Raw genomic sequence first — 20,655 nt, 5'->3', positions numbered from 1 at the left:
AAATCATTTAGAAGTATATTATAATATTGACTGAGGTCAGCAACACAGACTTTAAGACTCTCACTAAAACTCCATTAAAATCAACTTATCACTTTAAAAAAAAGTAAAGTCCATGCAAAATATGAGAATTTTTTTAACTGGATTTTTACAGCTATGGTAATTTAATTTATATGTCTGTTTAAAGATGGACTGCCCTCCTTCATCCTCCTCCTGTCATTAATGACCTTTGACCTCTCATGAATGTAGTGAATGGGTTTGTAGCCATCTTCGGCAAGCTCCATGTGTTCCCCTGTTTAGTTTGAGTTTTCCCGCTTTATTTTGAAAATCCTGTGTCTTCTTCCTGCCCTCTTGTGTTACCCACTTGCAATCATCACCTACCCCGCCCTAATCTGTTGCACCTGTGTCTCGTTGTCCTCCCCCTGTCTCTGTATACTCCTCCTATTCCACTCACCTGTTGCCAATTTGTCTCTTCCACCTCGTTGCCCTGCCCTCTGATGTCGTGTGTGTGTGTGTGTGTGTGTGTTCCCCCTCTGTGCAGCTATCCAGTTTTCTTATCTTTTGAGTTCCTTATGGGTGTTTTTTCGGTGTTCCTTTAGTTGTTTTAGTGCTTTTGGTTGGAGGCCCATTTGTTTTCCCTATTTGTGATTTTTTTTTCATGGATTTTTGTTTTGTTTTGTTGTGTACATTTGAGTCCTGCATTCCCCCTCGAATCCGTGACAGTCCAGGGTCTTTCACTGATATGGTTTTCCCCACAAGTGTCACATATGATTTCATAATGATGTCACACCACCAGTCTTCTTCTTCACAGGAGCAGTCCAGTCCTTATGGTGAACTACAGCAATAAGCTAAAAAACTACCCACTTACTAATGGTTAACATGTTGGTGTGTTAACAGCATTATCATTCCTTTGGGGTTGTGTTTGTGTCCAGCTGAGTGGTGTTTGCTTTGAATTTCACCAGCTCCTGAGAAAGATGGGCATGGTGATGGACATGTGTAGAGTACACTGGGTTCATCTGGGCTTTTTAATGAGATGAGATATCCATACTTGTATTTGCAAAGTTTCTACTCACGTATTTGTGGTTATCAAGAGTCTGATAAGACTGTGTTTGTGTTGCAGGTTTAATAAGCATGTCCTTTGGCTCTTGCAAATACAAATAGATGTCTCTTGACTGAGCTCAAGTGTTATGCTGTTTTACTTAATGTCAACATAACAAGCAAAAACATAGACTCATCCATGCAGTATTACAGTCAGTTACAGGAGATTGTAGAACACTCAAAAAAAAAAAAAACAAGTAGAATATTATTTTTGCTTTGAAAAAGGGGGTTATTACCTGCATGGAACATATACCGCATATCTTGTATCCCTTCCTGTCTCCACATGTGGCACTACAGAGCATGCAAACATGCATAATGTTATGGATTTTACTAACTTAACAGAAGTAGTGTGATTTGTATAGATACTGTTTAAGTATCAAGTATACAGTTAGGTGGCACTATTACCTTGCGCTGACCTTCTACCCAGTGGGAAATTTTCAAAAGATTTAATTACATGGTTTTGAATTACAACATGTTTTTTTGTGTGTTAAACCATCCAGATTTTCTCTGTGGCCAGGTGGCAGCGTTCAATCTCTCTATCTTCGATCTCTCTATTTAAAGTGTTCTGTACCCCACTAGTGTGAGTGTGTGTGCAGTCCACCTGTGACATTAAAAGAACGGATACAAAGACTCACTGTGACTTATAATGACGGAATGAAGCTGCTGCATGAAATCTCAAGATGTTGCAACACCAGCCAAATGTTCATCTGTAATAGGAAATCTCATATACAGATGTATGTAAGTATCTGATCCTGTAAATGGTATTATTTCAGCCCAAACCAACACTGAGCTAATCAGACTCTCATTTTGAATGTGGAACCACCATCACTGCAGCCTGTATGCAAATGCAAATGAGTATTGTGGTTTTACTGTTTGGCTTGATTTGATATGGAATTCCTTTTTGTTTGTTTGTTGCTTTCCTCCTATGATCCTCCATGAGCTGTGAAGATTGAATGGATGAATGGATCTTAAGATTTTTCTGTCTATTTTGGTCAGAGGATTTTCTGACCAAACCAGAGGTGAATCTGGTGAACCAGCTAAAAGGAGTACGACAAAGTGTAAAGCATGTCATTCCCTGTTGACTGTAGGTGGTATCATGATTGTAACTGCATATTGGCATGTGTATATCTGCAGCCTAGGGCTCTTATTAAGAGAGCAAACAATATTGCTTGACTTTTTTATTAAAACAACAGTTTGTTTCGCTGCCCTCAGAGTTCTGTGACCTATGGTATTAAATCACAACTGTAAACCACCTGTAATTACAGTCACCAAATCAATCAGGTCTGAAATATTTAAGAGATTGCCACTTCAAGAAAAATAATTTGCTGATATTTAGTGATAATGATCACCACAGAGATTCTATCACTAAAATCCACTCCACCAACTTTACTTGTAGACTGCAGTAAATTGGACTTTTAGAGAGTGGTGACATATCTTATATACTTATCTCTGAATGCTGCTTCGAAAATGGAAAATTAGAAGTCTGAGTCAAGTGTTTGGTGTTTGTGTGTGTGTGTGTGTGTGTGTGTGTGTGTGTGTGTGTGTGTGTTAGCATTTTTAAGACGGGGGACACACCTGTCTACCCCACACCTGCAGTCTGTAGAAGACAGGTAGACAGGTACCTGTCTTCTACAGACTGCAGGTGTGGGTTTTAGGGCATAATAATTTTTTTTTTTTTTTAAGTCACAATGATTCTCTGTTTGACAGTTTCTCTAAATTATACAACAAAATGTGCATGGTCTGATTTGACAGCACTATCAAGGAGACAGCATTGCTTCGACTTTGTTTCAGACATAAAACTGTTTGTGATGTTACATAGCAGTGGTTAAGTGAATGCACTAAAAGACCATGGTTGAGGTTTGATGTGTGGATTAAAATCAGGGACCTTAATAATCAGGGTCATCATAATAATGTGTTTGCAGTGGGCCTTGGAGCTTTAGCATGGTGAATAGTTCAATGGTTTTGACCAGGAAGGACTCAAATATAATCAACTAGTAGATGCTGGACAACTGGAGAAAGACCACAGAGGATGTTCACATCAGACTACAGAAATACAACCACTTCAAACTTGCATCAAATGCTGAAGGGTGTGACAGTTAAATTTACATGACAAATTTAATATACAAAACACTGATTGTTGTATCTACAACTACATATCACATGTCATAAACCAAGCAACCAATCAATTCAATTTATGACCTAAAATACTGTATGTGAGGGGGGACTTTACTGACAGGTTTCAACTGTAGCCTACTGGCTTTGGTGTAGTATTCTGCTGACATCTGCTGGTTTTGCTGAAGAATTTATAGCTGCGCCCTCTCTAAATCCTCTTGTGCAATCAATTTCACATGAACAGCAGAGGCAGACAGACTAGTGACATGATGACATGATGATTTAACCAAAGTCTGGGCACATTTTCACTTTCACAGTTGGAACCCTGAATCAATTTTTTTTTTTTAAAGTATATTTTTGGGCTTTTTCACCTTTATTTGATAGCACATAGTGAGATAGACAGGAAAGGGGGAGGCAGAGAGGGGGAATGACATGCAGGAAAGGTCTGCCCGACACGGGATTCGAACCGGGGACGCCTGCGTTGAGGACTGTAGCCTCTACATGGGGCGGCCGCCTTAACCACTGCACCACGCACCGCCCACTGAATCAAATTTAAAAAATAAAAAAAAAGTCAGTCAAAGAAGCCGAGTCAGTCACTAATTCATAGTCTGTAGAAAAACAAAAAAGCAGATGAAAAAGACTCCTTCATCATACCTTTATTTTCCCCTTGACATCCACTTAATGATTTAAAAGGCGTACAAAAGAAAACCTGTTGGTGAAAAAAGAGAGAGGAAGTCTTAAAGTGGAATGTCACAGCTGACTGAAGAACAACATTTCTCTAACATTTTGCAGACAGCCTCTGTCCCTGAGCGTGTGCTGTGTGACACACAAAGCATAATGGGGGAAAAAACTGTCACTCCGCATCAAGCATCCAATCAGTTACCGTTGCATGCGCTGAGAAACGCTGATGAAGAAAGACGCGGTGGAGTGATGCAATAAAAAAAACATCAGTGTATCTGTCAGTGGCAAGACCTCTGCGGGCGGTTTCAAATGATTCAGGATGTCAGATTATGAGTCATGCTTTCAGGTTGTTTTCAGTAAAATCTTTTTTTTTTTTTGACAAAGGCGATGCTGGTTTGGATCCAAATGACTCGGGGTAGAAAAAATAATTCACTGATATTGTGCTTTTGCCTCCTTCGCACCTCACAATAGCAAGCATTATGCCTTGTGGCAAATGTGTCGACTCGAGCCAATGTTTTGTGAATAAATAAAAGTTAAACATATGAAACAAAATTGTGGAGAATAATAGAAATGCCAAAGGTTATTCTCAGTTCCTTTAAATTTCAGAGTGAGGGAGACCGCAGAACCATTTTTAGACACAGCAGTCTGTATCTATCTTGGCACTCTTTTAGACCAGTTTATACAAAAGTTAATAAAAACTAGTTGTTAGATTGTGTAGACATTATCTCTGAAACACAAACTGCAAATGCACGGTTTCGTTTCAAACACAAGGACTGAAATGTGACTATTTACTCCGTAGTCTGGGTTAGTTGTAGCCTATATCTTGGGGCAAAATGTGACATTATGTAAAAACAGAACAAAACGTGTTTACATGATCATCATATGTGTGCCTGCACATGTGTTGTGGCCTCTTTTGTAGCCAAGTAGCTTTCCTTGCTATTGGGTGAAACCTCTGGGTGAAACATTTAGCACTGGCAGCTATCACATGAAAAGTAGCCTACATAGATTCACAACAAACATGACCCAGTTTAAGTAGTTTTACTACAAGCAGATGGTACTGTGACAAAAATAAAATTCATTAAAAAAAGAACTTTCTTCCTTCAAACTCTCTATTTCTTCTAAAACTGTAGGCTATCTGCCACAGGGTGCTAGCTACTTCCTCACATGTGAAATAAAGATAAAAAATCAGCAGGCTATAGAGTCGACCATAACTCTGGAATTGATGTTAAAACTGATCCATGTTACAACCATCCTTGGTAATATATTGTCAAGTACTACGTTAAAGTACAGGTTTTATCTACTTAGAGATGGAGGAGAACGCTTCTGTTGTCAATGTGCAGTGCAAAACACAACAAAAATTGGCAGATGCTTTTATCCAAAGAGACTTAAAGCAGAAGTAAGCGATCCGGTCGTTTTGGCTAATGCTGCGTTCCAGGCAGGCTTTTGAAACCGTAAATTACAGCTTCAAGTCACGACTTACGACTTTGTAGCATTCCAGGCAACCCGCAACTCGCGTTTCTCCGACCTGTTGCCTGTGAAAGTGCACTATAACGTCCACTCGTAACTTCCGACCCGTGAACTCGCACCAGATCGAACTGGTACGACTTCACAGGTTGGAAAAACACGAGTTACGGGCTGCCCTGAACGCACCATAACTTCTTGTCAGCCGATGGAGTTAGCAGTCCCGGCCCTCGTCATGGATCTATTGGTCCTCGTCCCTACGTCACCACATTCACGTGCATCCCTTGGCTGCACACACAGTCCTTTATGCCGTTCTCTCTCCTCATTGGATAAAAATTGTAGGATACAAGAAAAGTTTTCTCCTCGGCTCAGAGCAGAGCAGAGTGACTGACAGACCCGTGTTTCGGTCCAAACACTCTATGTAAGTGATTGCTGTCGGAAGATATAACTATTTAACACAAAAATATCGCTTACTTCTGCTTTAATAGTGAGCGATGTCATTGACCCTTCAATGCAGTAATACACCCTAGTGTCCCCGACTCCCCGCTAAGTGGAAGGAGAATGGGTGCAGAAGGGCAGTCTAAATGCTAGATGAGTGTGTCAGGGCGGCAAAGTTACAAAGAACTTGTTCTGCCGTCAAGGATCCACAGATGAGAACAGCATTGGGGTTTAAAACGCAACTGAAGATAAAATATTTCCCATAACATTCAATACAATTTGAATAAGAATAGATAAACATAAAGTGTCTCGGCCTAAGTGCTAAATGTAATCCTTGCACAGCATCTGATTGCAGCATTGTTATTCACTTGTCTCACCACATGATGGCACCGTGTGGTTACCAGACTATTTGAGACTGATGCAATTGTGACACATTCTCAGGTAAATTAAACCTTTCTACCTTTGTGAGATATTTTGCTACTTATAAGTCTAACATTAATTCCACACTATCACCACACGTTAGCTATGCTTCAATTCATCTTTGCTTGTACACTAAACATTAAAATAAATATGTTATTTATTGACATGTGTGTGTGAACAAACACCAGAGCAGACTTACTGTAAGAGAGTGCTGCTGACTGGATCTCCCATGAACTCAACATCTGGACATTCCTCTGCTCAAAGAGAAAATACAGCTCTGTTAGATTTATGGGATGTCGTCATGCAGGCATTAGCTGGCAGAGGCAAACTAAGTGGCCAATTAAGCCCCGCAGCAACCAAGCAGCAAAGGCATTTTGGAACCTCTGTGTCAGCTGTTTTCAAGCCTGTTTCCCTTAAAATTATAATTTAGCCCTCAGTCTTATGCTTTAATGTGTCTTAATTAGATACTTATGGTAGAAAATGCCAGAATATAAAGAAGAAAGAGACACAAGAACCCATGAACCAAAGAAACACCCCATCACGCAGTACATTTTAATTGAATTTTGGTGACTCTGGAAAAACAAATGACTGCGAGGGGAAAAAAAGTGGGTGGAGAGGGATGTTACAGGTCAAGTGCTACTGCAGGAAACTTTGCAAGACACATCGCTCCATGACCAAGTGTGAAGCTGTTGTGAGACACAGGACATGCACGTATACTGCAGTATGTGGTTTTCTTTCAGGTGGTTGAACTAGTTGTGTTGCTTTGTGGTGCAGACACGTGATTGTCTTGACATCACTTCCCGAGGTGATGATGTATTTTGAGCAATTAGCTCTTCGCCTTCTGGCCCACGGTGTCTTAAATTTCTCTCTGTTGTTCCTCTTCAGCTCTGAACTGTTGCTACAGAGTGCACATGTAGCAACACCGCAACACCGCAGCTCCCCAAAGATCAACCCAAATTATTTTGTTTGGCCCGTGTCAGAAGCCATTATATCTGATCATATTCTTCTCATTATACAAAGCCAAAATCACGACTCAAATGTTGCCTGCTTGTATGATTTTGCATGCCCTCCTCCTTGATGACTGCCCGTCCTCAAGTTTCAAGCTTTATCTAAATTTGTGAGGGTTTTGTTGACTAGCAGGTCAGATGCGAAGTATCACATTCAGAAGAAGGTGACGTTATTTTGAAAGTTTCCTCTTGCAAAACTCAAGAGTCCAAACCAGAAGGTTTTGTAGTAACTAATGTAGAATCAGATTTCTACTCTGCAATTTGAGACAAGAGAAACAAAAACATCTTCACTACTTTTGTTCACAAGTTGTCAGCTGATCATCAGAGATCGGAGCCAGTGAAGTGGCCAAGATGAGCACTTTTACCTCAGCGAGGTTACTATGGCCCTAAACTAAAACTAAACTAAAGCTGTTGACATCAGCTGACAAATTACTCTGGGTTTTATGTGGGACCACCAGGTTAAAAGACAACACTGATCAGGTTTCACTTGTCTCTGCTTTAATATTTGTGGAGTTGAAACCCATATATTGCATTGGGGCAGCATATCTTTGTGTTTAACAGATATTGGCAGCTGTAAGTCTACATTTAAATTATGTTTTTTTTGTTGTTGTTCTTTTTAGTCAAAAAAGTCTTTTGAACTAAATATTCTAAATATTTTATTTTTCTATTTACTGTGTGTCATGGTTCATTCTGTATTTGCCTTTTTGTGGTTGCTTTAAATTTAAGGCAGCTATTTTCATATGAATAAGCCAGTGTAAGAAATACTCAACATTTTAGGACCTTCCTTTCTTTCCATTAATGCCCTGCTGGCAGTAAGTATGGTGGTAAACTCGGGATGTGGCATAAAGACTAGCTCTCGGTATTGTCAAATGTGCAGAAAATAGCAGCAGGAGCTCTGCCTGGCCAGCTGTCATCAGTTGGTGACAGTTGTGTAAGCTTGTAATGCATTCCTTAAATTACAATTTTATTCATGAGTTTGGTTCATTCATTAATTAATTAATTTCATTAATAATTAAAACAATTCCTTGGTTAGAATTAAACACTGTAAGTCAATAATTATGGCACATTTCAGACTCCATACCTTGCCACTATAACACATGGCATATTGAAGACTCCATACTCTGACACAGTATCTTCATCTATTCTCAGAATCTACATTTCTCCCATACTGTACCCTCCACATATACTGTCCTCCAGTCTCTGCTTTATCCTCTCACTCTGAAATCAATACTGGTAACCATATTATATGGGTTTTTCGTGGCTCTTTGCTTTGTAGATCAGAACAAGCCCTAAGGTGAGCGTGACACAATTTAGATCAGCTCTCATTCCACTGACTCACAGGATGAGACAATGCTTTTGTTTTCTATATGGCTGAATAAAGTGTGTTAGTGTTTGCAGAGGAATATCAACAGAATCGTGAAGTGACAGGTTCGCTGCATATATTCTGCCCTTCTCCAATATCTAGTTCCACTCTATGGAAAAGCCATTATCTTAGGCTGACAGCAGATGAGGAGGAGCACAAAGAGAAGAGGAATGAAACATCCAGGTTGCTGCAGACACACCCTTTTTTTCCTCAGGACGGGGGCCCAATCTGATCCCTGTGGCTTGGGGGACGCAGCTGTAGGTGCTGAGAGAGTCACGGACTTACAATACTCAGATGTCACCATTCTTGGATCAAAAATCAATTCAATTATTGTGTCTGACAACATAAAAATATAAACAAAATCTGACAAATAGGCTCACATGACAAATGACAGCAGCAGGTTAAAACAAATTATAAAAAGACAGTCACCTATCTCAGGCATGTAACGGTCACACTAAAACAATTTGTTGACATCAGTTCAAAGCGCATACCCTTTTTTAAGAAACAGCTAGCTACCGGTAATTGACAAGGCCTCTCATTATGTTCCATCTCACAAACCTAGACTGTGATGCCTTTCTTTACCCTACAAGAATTTTCTGGATGCCCCAAAGGCCCAGTTTGGGTTGTTGCTCTTTTTCTGGCTTTGCCCCCGGGTTCTGGTGGTCTCAAGCCAAGATTCTTTAAAGTGGGAGTGCAGGCGTCCTCTTGTCCAGATAGCCTAGCTACTACAGGAGTTATCTATGCTTCATCAGGGAGAGATATTTGTAATGGAAAATATGCGTTAAGACTGGGTGTGAAGTTTGAAAATCATTTGTTTAAAACGCCTTTGCATTGTAATTTTAAGTGGTGTAGGCTTTAAAAGTGACAAATTTACATGCTACCTAAAGTGTCTTTTTTTAAATTGTTCTGAAAAGATTTCTTTTTTTTTTTTGCTTTTTGTAGGCTATAGCCTAGGCCTAGTCCTAAAACTACAAAAGGTTAAGAATAGGCTACTGGTCATTAGTTCACCATAGCCTACAATTGTCATGATGATGCATGCATGGGCAAAGATGCTCCAACAAGAGCGCATTATGTGAAACTATGTGAAATGTGTGATCCAGTTTTTCCTTGACAGACAACGTCCGTTTTGTCTTGACCAGTTTTTTTTTTTTTCATTAGCCTAATTGCAAAATTAGATTGTTGAAATATTTAGTAGGCCTATAGCCTATAGGACCGAGTTATTCTAATCGATTATGTCCTCTGTCATGTTAGCCTAATTAATTAACTTTGAGGTTTCCCTGCCTGAACTCCAGAGTAATTTCTTAGACTATGCTATAAAACTTGTGTCACCCGTCGAAAATATTGGACTTTGCGTGTTCACTCGGCTCAGTAATCAGTGTGTGAAGGCGGTGAATAGTTTTGGAGAGGCGTTGATTTCATTGGAGGGGGGCGGCCCGGTGGACGGTCCTGTGTCTTCCTCCCCTCACCTGACCGTAGCTACAGTGTGTTGGTGTTGACATGTAAATGGGACAGAGAGGGAGGCGGCAGCAGCAGCAGCAGCAGCAGCAGCAGCAGCAGCAGCAGCAGCAGCAGCAGCAGAGACCGTGTGTGTGTGTGTTGGTCTCACTCACTTTGTAGTTTCCCCTCTAACAACATGCTCTGTGTGGGACTGACGTCGGACGAGGTTTAAACCGTCTTCGCCCCGAATCGACACTTTGTGGGACGGGTTGTTTTTCGAGGTAAGCCTCTTGTGTTCATGTTGGTCGTGTTTTCTTTTGTTTTGTTTTTTCTCTGTATGAGAGATACGGTATGTGGGTTTAAACGGTCGGTACGTACGTTGGAGCCGCGGTTGGAGCGTTCTCTTCTGCTGACTTGAATTAACGTCTGAGCGACATTCAAATAATGTGAACAGTTAGCTAGTCAGCTAACTAACAGTCGGTGTGTGTAGCCTAACTTTATGTAACCTAACCTCCGTGTTTTGGTGAATTCATTACGACCTTTATGGTCACAGACTTTACTGTATCACTAGCTACTCCTGCCCTGCAGTTCTCAGTCCCATTAACCCCCAGCTACAAGTCGCGGGGCTACTATTTACTATTATTACCTGCTGTGGTAATGTTGTGTGACTATAAAGTGACTTTACTCAATGTTAGTTAACGCTTTTAATGTACGCCTCTGTCTTGGCTGTACTAAATCTCTGTGCTTGTCAAATACACGAGACTCTGTTTATTTGGTGTTTTTTGTTTTCAAATTAGTATTTTTAAGATGAACTAAAGCTGCTATTTTGGTGTGTTTGTGCTGCTCACTACTGTGTGCACTTGCCAAGGTCTTCCCCTGTGTGTGCGCGTGTTTGTGTTTTAACGCTTAAGTAATTCCCCATAAGGGAGTCAACCACTGTTACACAACATGATATTCCCATGAAATGTAGGCTATCACTAATTAAATTGAGGTTTGGTCAGGTCTCTGTAGTGATGTCTGAAAACAAGAATAAATTAACCACATGAAAAATTAATCAGGACTTTTGAAAAATAACCCTGTGCTTATGCAAATGAGGCTCCAACCCCTGGAAAATATGTAAAATAAAGTAGGCTTAGGTGAAACCTTCTCAGCATCACCTAACCTTATCCTGAGGCTTAACCTAAATATTTAAGTCTACGGGGGTTCACATTGAGGGTATTTAACAGTAAAGGTATGAGCTCATTAAGAAGCCGGTCAGTAATGTGTTATAATGATAATGGTTAGTGGTTTAAATGGCTGCAGCACAGTGCAGCCATTTAAACCAATAAGGCAGAGGAATTTGTTGTTTTCAGGTAGTAGCCTAATAAAGAATCTAGATTAAGTGAATTAATCTGAATGGGATTTGTTTATTGGGCTGTGGTGAGTTCAGGGTGCAGTAAAGGTCAAGATAGGCTGCAGGGTTTTTCTATCCTGCAGTTCTTTTTTTTCTTTTTTTTTAGGGTGACTTCTTTCTTTTTCTACAGAGGTGGTCCTAGTGAGATTTTGAAGATAAAGCGTGAGTGTGAACTGTCTGTTTTCTCATACCTGTATGCACAAGCTGAGCACTTGACTGGAGTGGGAACATAGCCTACTTGGTAGAGCTGTCAAAACAAGATCAGTTCTCTCTGGCATGGCATGTCACAGTTTGCTGGAAAACTTCCCTTTGAGGCTCTGCTCCATGTTGATATGATTGCATCATATCATTTCTGCAGAGACGTCAGCTCAGATCTGGCAACTAAGGAGGCCGGTGAAGGTCAATTGACTGCTGATGAAACCAGTTTGAGGCGACTTTTGCTTAATTGTGGCTGTAAAGAGATGCACATGGTCAGCAACAGTACACAGATGAGAAGATGACGTATTCAAAAATGACGGGGGTGATCACATCACAGCAGGTTTTATAGTTTTAACTGTTCAGTTTTGGGGAGCCTGTACCTACTGTAGCCTGAGATTTCTGTTTGCTGTTTAACAGGAGTGAGACCTAACATGATCCTCTGTTACTGCCGTGTATGCACCTCAAGGTTGGACATAGTGTTGTGATATTTTCTTATTTCCCAGTTGCTGTTCCCATTTTTTATTTTTTTAATTCAATTAAAACCCTTTGTACCTAGGAATATTACATAATTTGGAGATGGAAAGTTTCCACCTGAGTACAGCGACATTAATGCAGCCTTGCATTGTGTGCTGTGTGTGAAGTTGATGAATGCATCCATGCAGTTAGAGTACAAACAACAGCCTCATCCGTGTGTCCATCTGCTCATCTCCCCGGGGGGGATGATCAGCACAGAACAGTGCTGACGAGGTCAGAGGTCACCAGGTGCATAATGGGCACATAATGAGTCTTAATGGGCCACAAGGCGGGGTTGTGTGGCTTAGGGCACATTTTTACAGAATCCGGAAACTAGACACTGCATGAGAGGTGATTATTAGATTTGTCTGTCAGATGGTGAGATGGTGTCCGCATCGCCAGTGTCTGCTGCCAAGTGCAATTACAGATGCTGAGATCTGCCGAGTCACATTTTACTCTGTGACTGAAAATCAATGTCAAAACCATCACATTCATTTTTGTAGTACTTTATAATATATTATATTTATGATATTGATCCTATAAGGAGATAACATCTCCTTGTAATCAGATTTACACATTAGAGTTTTAAATCCAGCCTCAGGTTGCAGTATAATGGGACAAATCCTGGGATCAGCTCTCTGTTTGTCATAGCTCTGCTTCCCACTGAGGCCCCTGGACCTGCAAGTGAATATCTCTGTGGCAGAAAAAAAGGAGCTTTATTTAGTCTTTTCCCTTGCAGGGGCTTTAAATGCCACTTAACCCTTTGTTGCTCACAACAATGAACCTAACGGCCGTGCGTCCCCTCACTCTTTTTCAGACTCTGCATCTGCTTTCACTAAGTGCTGCGGATTAAAGAAGTGGGGGGAATTGTTGTTGTATGGATTCCAGCGCTCAACAGTGTGAGCATTTGATTTGTATTTGTGAGTCTTGCCGAACACTGAAATAGCTCGAGCCACATTCAGCCATTCACAAAGTACACACAGTGATTTTTTTATAGGGCTTTTCTATCACACACACTTACTCACAAACCACGGAGAAGCGTTTAGTGTCTCAAGGACACTTATATATGCTGACTATATGTCCTGTGATTTTCAGCCTTACCCTGCACAGGGGGTGGGGTTGTGTGAATATCACTGTTAGAATAGCGCCCCCCCTCTATTTAATAAGAAAAGAGGCTTTAGGAGTTTTTATACTGCTGACTTCTCTGGGGCTCACACTAGCAACACTGTGATTGGTGATTTACCTGCTCCACATCCTGAGCCACAGCTGCCCCAGGTACCAGTTATGTTGACTGGGGGACTAGTCCTTAGTAGCAAGCAAGTGTGCATTTTCTGTTATTATTATGGGTATAATAACAGTCGTTGTTGAGTTATTTAAAGAAAGCACTGGGTCCACAACTGAAATTATGTGTTAATTCAGTGGTTGAAATAGTACATCATGAATAGTGTTTATCAGAGTAAGTGGCTATGTGGAGGAAGGGGTGTCTGAGAGAGATCTAGTTCTAGGTTTACATTATAATGGAAGATGGTATTTCCCATACCTTTCTTGAGATATTCTGTCTAATGTTTTTGGTTTTGGACAAAAAGTTAGAATGATGTTTAGATTTGGCTTGTGGGTTCTGTCACGCCTTTAGACAGACTTTGTACACGTAGAGCAAATATTTTGATTACCAAATATGTGTATTGGCAAGAATTTGGTGATAGGATACATATCGCTTTACAGGGGCAACGATGCGGTATTTTGCGATACTATGAGCAAGACGATATATTTTTATTTTAGGGGTGGGGGAAAAAATCGATTCATGTAAGAATCGAGATTCTTATTCTCTAAGATTCTGAATCGATTCATAATCTTCAAAAATCGATTTTTAATTAATTTTCCTCCGTCTCAATACGCGCCCTCACTGTGCCGTAGTCGTACACAGCGCTGCAGCACGCCATCGCCATGGCGCTAAAAGACGCTCGTTAACCGCCTACAAACGTTAACTGATCTGATTTAAATGCTCTATTGAATGTCTGTGGCTAGGCATGTGTACATCAGCAACCCGACCCTCTATTGAGGAAAGAGGACGATCGCAGTTTTTTTTTTTTTTTTTTGCGTTAAACACACATGCGCTCCAGCTGAGCAGCCACATCCACTGCGCTCTGGATCAGCTGATCGGTGCTCAGGTGACGTTAGATCTTAACTTTTTTAAACTTATGCAAAGTGCAGCCAAACAGCAGGCTGAAGAGAGAGGACCAGCAGCAGCAGCTCCTCTGTGGCGCTGCAGAGTCAGACAGGCTGCAGGTGAGCTGGCGTGAGAGCGGAGTGCCGTCTTTTTTTTTTTTTTTTTTTTTAGCAGCGCCTTTGTTACAGGTGATACATGTCTATGTGCATGAGAACTGATTTTGAATCGAATAGACACCCAAATATTCACATCCATCCCTTCAGTCCAGGCTTTTGAAAAGAGAGTAGCCTATAAAATCAGCTTCATGTAGCAGTTTACTTTAAAATGGTTCAAATATATTGCTGCTGAATAAATCTGAAACATGTGATGTGCATTTTTTTGGGGGAAATATGGCTTCTGATATAATAGTCTGTAGACATCATCATCATTCAACTTTTTCACATGGTCTGGTGTTAATAAAGCAAACTAAAAATCGCAAAAATAAAATCAAGAATCGGTTGAATCGAATCAATTTGTGAATCGAATCGGTTGAATCGAAAATCGATTTTGAATCGAATCGTGACCCTTAAAATCGGAATCGAATCGAATCGTGAGCCACCCAAAGATTCACATCCCTATTTTATTTATTTTTTGACTGTTCTTAGTTAGCTAATGCTTGAGCATGCGATGAGCCACAGACCTGTACGTACATCTCATTGTTCTGTTTGAGCAGAGCAGTCAATAACTGCTGCCAACCATCAGTCACAGTTTGAAATGCAACACAGAAATGAACCACCGCTATGTGAATGTTTGCATGTTAATTGTCGATAAAAAATCAATTCAGTGCTTTTGAATATTGACACAGTATTGCAAAATGAAATGTCACGATATTTCAGTGTATCAATATTTTCTCACACTCCTACCAAATACTGTAACAAATGATATAACAGTTGTTAGACATAACTTCATGCAGCAGTGTATACAGCTACATAAACCATGACCATCTGATGTCAAATACATAACTACCCAACCCAAATTGATAATAGTAACTTACAGCAACTAACTTCTAACTACCGGTCTATGCAAAAGTCTCTAGTTTCTTGCTGATGTCTCTGTATAACCTACAACAGCAAATGAGGCCATCTTATTTATTTATTGATTTATTTGACAGGGACAATGCAACACTTATCAGTAGTATTTAAAAAAAAACTGTTAAGTGAGCCAGAGTTAGCCAGTAAGACTAATTTCCATCCGCTGTCTTCGGTGGGAAGATAAGATGTTTCTTAATAGTGTAACTCTATACCTTCGGGAGGCAGTGGTCAGGTCGGTCCACCGGACGAAACGATTGACAGCACTCAGACCAGAGATGGCACGCGAGAAGCCGGATAGCATCTTTACAAAAACCGCACTAGAGCACATGGGAAATGCAGCCTTCATTCCGGTAAAACACTGCCACTTTTGTCCACAGGGATCGCCAAAATCAACACAAAATGAAAGTTCTTTGTAGATACTTTAATAAATAAATGGGAAAATAAGGCAAGTTTAATTTTGACATTGGCAAAAGCATAAGCTATCAGCAGTTGTGCTGACGGTCGTTGATCACAGATGATTGTCCATTGGCATGGTTACATTTTAAAATTTCAATACTGCTTGACCGGTCTTTTTAAGGTCCTTGAAACATCCCATGACTCGTAGTACAGTTGTAATAAAAGGCTTTGCATGCTGTTTTTAGCCTTGCGTAGGTTGACATCTGCACTGCTTATTTAGATGGCTATCACATCTGGCTCAGCAGTCACATGGATGACAGAAGGTTTATTTCCAGCATTGACCCCAGGATTAGCCAAAAGCACGCCAGGCTGCCACATCTCCACACAAAATGCACAAGTGCTTGAAATGATATAGTCGTAAGTATCTGTCCGGCATTCTCTGGAGTATTTATGGTCCTTGTTGTACTTGTGCTCCAATCAGCACAGATCTCTCCTTCACTGGTGCACTGAGCAAGCTATCACTGAAACAAATCTTGGGATTAGTGAGTGGGTCAACCTGGTTTTGGCACTTTGTCCCTAACTGGTGCAGAAAAGACAGATGGCTGAGATTTGACTGAAATCTGCGGCCGGGGGAAACCATAGAGGTGAACCTGACCATTTGTCTCACACACAAATCATATTGTGATCCCACTGATCCTTTGTATCACTAGTAGAAAGGAAAAGCCTATGATGACATTATACTGTCAGAATCAGTGCAGGCAAATCAGATTTACTCACATGAATGTAGAGAAGCCGCACAGACAACTCAAACAGCTGCTTATGCACCTTGCTTTACCTTTATTTTTGTTTTTTAATCCATTCTATGACACAAAGAAAACACTGGACCAGGTGCAGGCGAGTGTGATGTAGAGAGATAGAATTAGTTGCTTCCTATCTACAGGAAGGAAAGAGTGTGTATGAGTGAGCAAACAAAGCATTGTGAATACACAGTGGAAGATTTTAGTTTCCAACTCGGCTTGTAAAAAAAACTGTTTGGAGGTAAATGATTGTCAGAGAAAGAGAGAGCAAGATCTCTGGTCTCAGTTAAAATAAAACAAATAAAGTGTTCAGTCAAAGACCAGACTAAACACAAAATCAGTGCAAAAACAATCCTACTAGGAATCCAGCACTGAAAAGCATCCAACAGTTATACCTGTTGATAACCTTGCCCAGGATCTCAGCCTCACTGGCACTTGATTGTACAAGTTACCAGATGTGTGTTCACCTTTTTCCAGAGAACATCATTGATACCCAGTGTTGCAGGTGTCTAGTCCAGATTTTCCCAGTTAGTCAGTTGGATTGTGTTTTAACTTTCAGGCCTTTAAGAGAATCAATCATCTGAAACTTCCTCACAGGACAAATTGTTTGATTTCAAAGAGCGTATTAGCAGATGAACAGGACTCTTATTCAGCCAGTGTGTGGCAAGTGTGATGACAGGGTTTATTTATATGACTGTGTCATGGAAAAGCCCAGGTAGAGGCATGTGGCGTACTTACTACAGCATAATAAGAAAGTGATGTGAGAATTGACAATGAACATATTTTAGATCACAGACTTTTCAAGATAATATTTTTTTTCATCTGAAATTAAATGAAGAAGTAGGCTGTAGGATTGCATCAGGGACAAATGGTGTCCTACACAGTCACAGCTTCATGCCTAACTGATATAGGGGATATAGGTTTAGTTGTAACTTGATTACAACCAAGTTTAATGCTATTTTTTGTGAGATTCAACATTTATTTTCACAATTTTAATGATTTGAGACTTATTACATGAAACTGATCTGAGAACCCTGATTGCAGCTGCATATAAAGCTTAAAAAGGCCCAATGACTTCTTCCCAAACAAAATCTCTTGTTCAAACTCTTTGCACAGTGTAAAAACAAATGTAAAGAGCTCTTATGTTTTTCCTAGCCTTCCCTAATTTTTCTGGGAAGGAAAACGACACAGATTGGAGGCAGACAAGGCACTTGTTTTTCAGGAGCGAGCAGGTTAATAAGTATTCTCCAGGGCCTCCTCCCTGAGCCATGTGAAAAGCGAGGGCTTGGCATTTCTTGTTTTTGAATTGAGTCCTGAGTTCCTAAAAGTTTGCACAAAGCCCTGTTGCCTAGCGGCGCGTTCGAGGCCTCACTGCGACTGCAAGGCCTGCTTTGTGTGTGTGGGTCTCTGACTGAGCAGGATCTTCTGGAGAATAAACTGGAATGCAGCTGGGGAGAGAGAACTCCCCCCTTGGTTTAATCTTGTTCATTTTCAGCTGGCAGGAAGCGGTTGTTGAAATGCTTTTTGTAAAAGCTTTTTCATACGTTCTGTGGCATTCCACACTTTGTGTGGTCCAATTTTAAATTTTGGGAATGTTTCTAGGAAATTTGTCATCTTCTTTTTAGCACTTCTGCATATGATCCTGAATTGTGCTGATGTGTCCACTTGTGGGATTCTTATAGACTTTATTACAGTAGCTGCCACTTGCCAGCAGGGAAATTTCTAGTAATCTTTTTTTTTTTTTTTTTTTTTAAATCATTTTAGGTTAAAGTGGTTCAGTTTTAGACTGTGCATATTTGGGATATTTTCAGTCCAACATATTTACTGAGCACTAACAGAATTATATTTCATAGAGTGCTTTTAGGTTGAAGTGAGGTTTTTAAAAAATATGAAACTACCCATCTTTTGAGAACACAAACCACAAACTAACACCTCAGTGTAAGCCATTATGTGATCCAAGTGTCACACAGCAGTTGCTTTGTAAAATAAGTTTTTGTTTTGTTTTGCCTCTAACATCATCACCACAGGAATCCATCAAACCATTATTGTATTCAGTTAGACCTCATGTGGTTGTCTGTCTGTGACAGTGAGGCCAAGCAGTGCCAATGAGACAGGGACGACACAAACAAGTTTCTTTTGCATAACTGGTCAACCGTAGGCTTTGGTAGCGAGGACTGTCTGGCACACATTGCAGCCAATAACACTTGCTGTTGCTGTGCAACTTCAAAGTTCAAGCTTGAATGAATTAATAATATATGTATATTTTAATGGGAGTGGCTTTTTCCAGGCCCTTCTCCTCAGCCCTGCAGACTTTCTTGATATAAAACAACACTTGACACTGCTGTGCAGCATTGGTCAAGATCACTGATCCCACATGATTTTACAATGTCAGTGTTTGTTGAGTTTTGTTTGTGATACCCCCAACAGCACAAGTTACCTAGTCAGTGGGGGGAAAATCAATTCTGGATCGATTCACAAACTTTTATTGTTAACGTTTCCTCCGTCTCTCTGCGTGCCCTTACAGGCTTCCATACACAGCGTTGCAGGCAGCAAAGAAGAAAAAGAATCGAATCGGGAGAAAAGCAGCATATCGGGGCGGTGTTTAGCTCAGTTGGTAGTAGGGCTGCACAATTAATCGAATTTTAATCACGATCACGATTTTGGCTGCCACGATTAAATTAAGATGATCGTCACGATTATTAACATGTAAAAAAACGGGCTGTGCTGCATATCAAATCAAGCGCTTTCTCAACCAATAGTCCGCCAACCACCAGGGGGCGAACGAGAGGTCAGGGCTCCATGAAGCTGCCTAACTAACAAGTGAGCGCATCCTCCCTTTACATGTTGTTTACAGTCCAGAGTGTGTGTCCCGGCCGGTCAGTCGGCACCTTCAGATGCTGCTGTACTGTGTCACCTTCTGCGCCCGGTGTTACGTCTCACTCATAGGCTGTATGGATCTCACTCTGAAGTGAGAGTGAGACGATGTCGGCAGCAGACGGTGACAGTAGACATGACGTGTGTCTGTGTCTGGTCAGTCAGCACCTCAGGCTGTCTACTGTCGCCGTCTCTCTCTGGATGGGATCGAGGTCGGGCTGCGGGGTGGTGGTCTCAAAGCTGGACCGAGACCCCGTCACCCCACGCGGCCGTTTTGGTGTTAATTACATATTACATTGTGTAATTAAAACGTTCCGACCGTGATCATAACGGCCGGTAACGGCGATCTATGGCCGTTTTGGTGGCAGCACAGTTGAGCTAGGCCGACCTGCTGGACGCTGCCTGTGTGAAAACACTTGGTCTGTTCATTAAATGTTTTTAATTCGTTCCAAATTGCTGCTGAACCACCCGTGCTGTGCTTTGGTCCATGCTGGACAGACTCTTGCCCACACATCTCTGTGTATCATTGATGGCAAAAATTAATTTTTACCTATAGCCTACTTTGAAATTACATTTCAGAGCCTGTACTTTCTTACTTTTATTTGAGTAAAGGAGTTGAATCAGCAGCTACTTCTACCAGATTTATTTTTTATTTTTTGTTTTTTACACAAGTATCTGTACGCTACTGTACAGAATGACACCTCTGCACTCTGCAATGGCATTTATTTTTCGCTAGCCCTTTGTCTTGGGTAAATTTTATTTTAGGCTATTATTTATTTTTATTTTACGTTTTATTTTGAACCGAAAGCCTTGTTCACATAGCCTATTGTTTGTTTCAAATAGAAAGTGCAATAAAAACATGTTTTATCCAACATAATGTATAATCGTGATTAATAATCGTGATTTCAATATCGACAAAAATAATCGTGATTATCATTTTGGCCATAATCGTGCAGCCCTAGTTGGTAGAGCACCCGTCCCATGTGTTGAGGTCCTTGCTGCAGGCGGCCCCGGTTCGATTCCTGTGTCGAGTGGCCCTATCCTGCGTTTCATTCCCCCCCTCTCTGCCTCCCATTTCCTGTCTCTCTCTCAACTCTCCTGTCCATTAAAGGTGAAAAAGCCCCGAAAAATATATGAAAAAAAAAGCAGCATATCGTCCCAGCCCTAATTAAAACTGTATGGACCCATTGTCTGTAACCACTTTGCCTGCATCAGTCACATGGCATACAGTAG

At 40.8% G+C, this 20,655-nt stretch overlaps 1 protein-coding gene across 2 annotated transcripts in view; it reads left to right on the top strand.

The window, feature by feature from the left end:
- Positions 1-10,068: 10,068 nt before the first annotated feature.
- The window catches only part of ankrd6b (ankyrin repeat domain 6b), a 41,782-nt gene continuing 31,195 nt past the window's right edge, over positions 10,069-20,655 (top strand). For both annotated transcript variants that reach the window (XM_085770552.1, XM_085770551.1), the window contains exon 1: positions 10,069-10,295. The gene's annotated coding sequence lies outside the window, so the exon portion shown is untranslated. The remainder of the gene's footprint in view (positions 10,296-20,655) is intronic.

Source organism: Trachurus japonicus, chromosome 24 (assembly GCF_045865225.1).
Source record: "Trachurus japonicus isolate A0001 chromosome 24, Traja_1.0".
NCBI classification, from domain to species: Eukaryota; Metazoa; Chordata; class Actinopteri; order Carangiformes; family Carangidae; genus Trachurus; species Trachurus japonicus.
The sequence above is the reverse complement of the archived record's forward strand: the minus strand, read 5'-3'. Positions and strand labels throughout refer to the sequence as shown.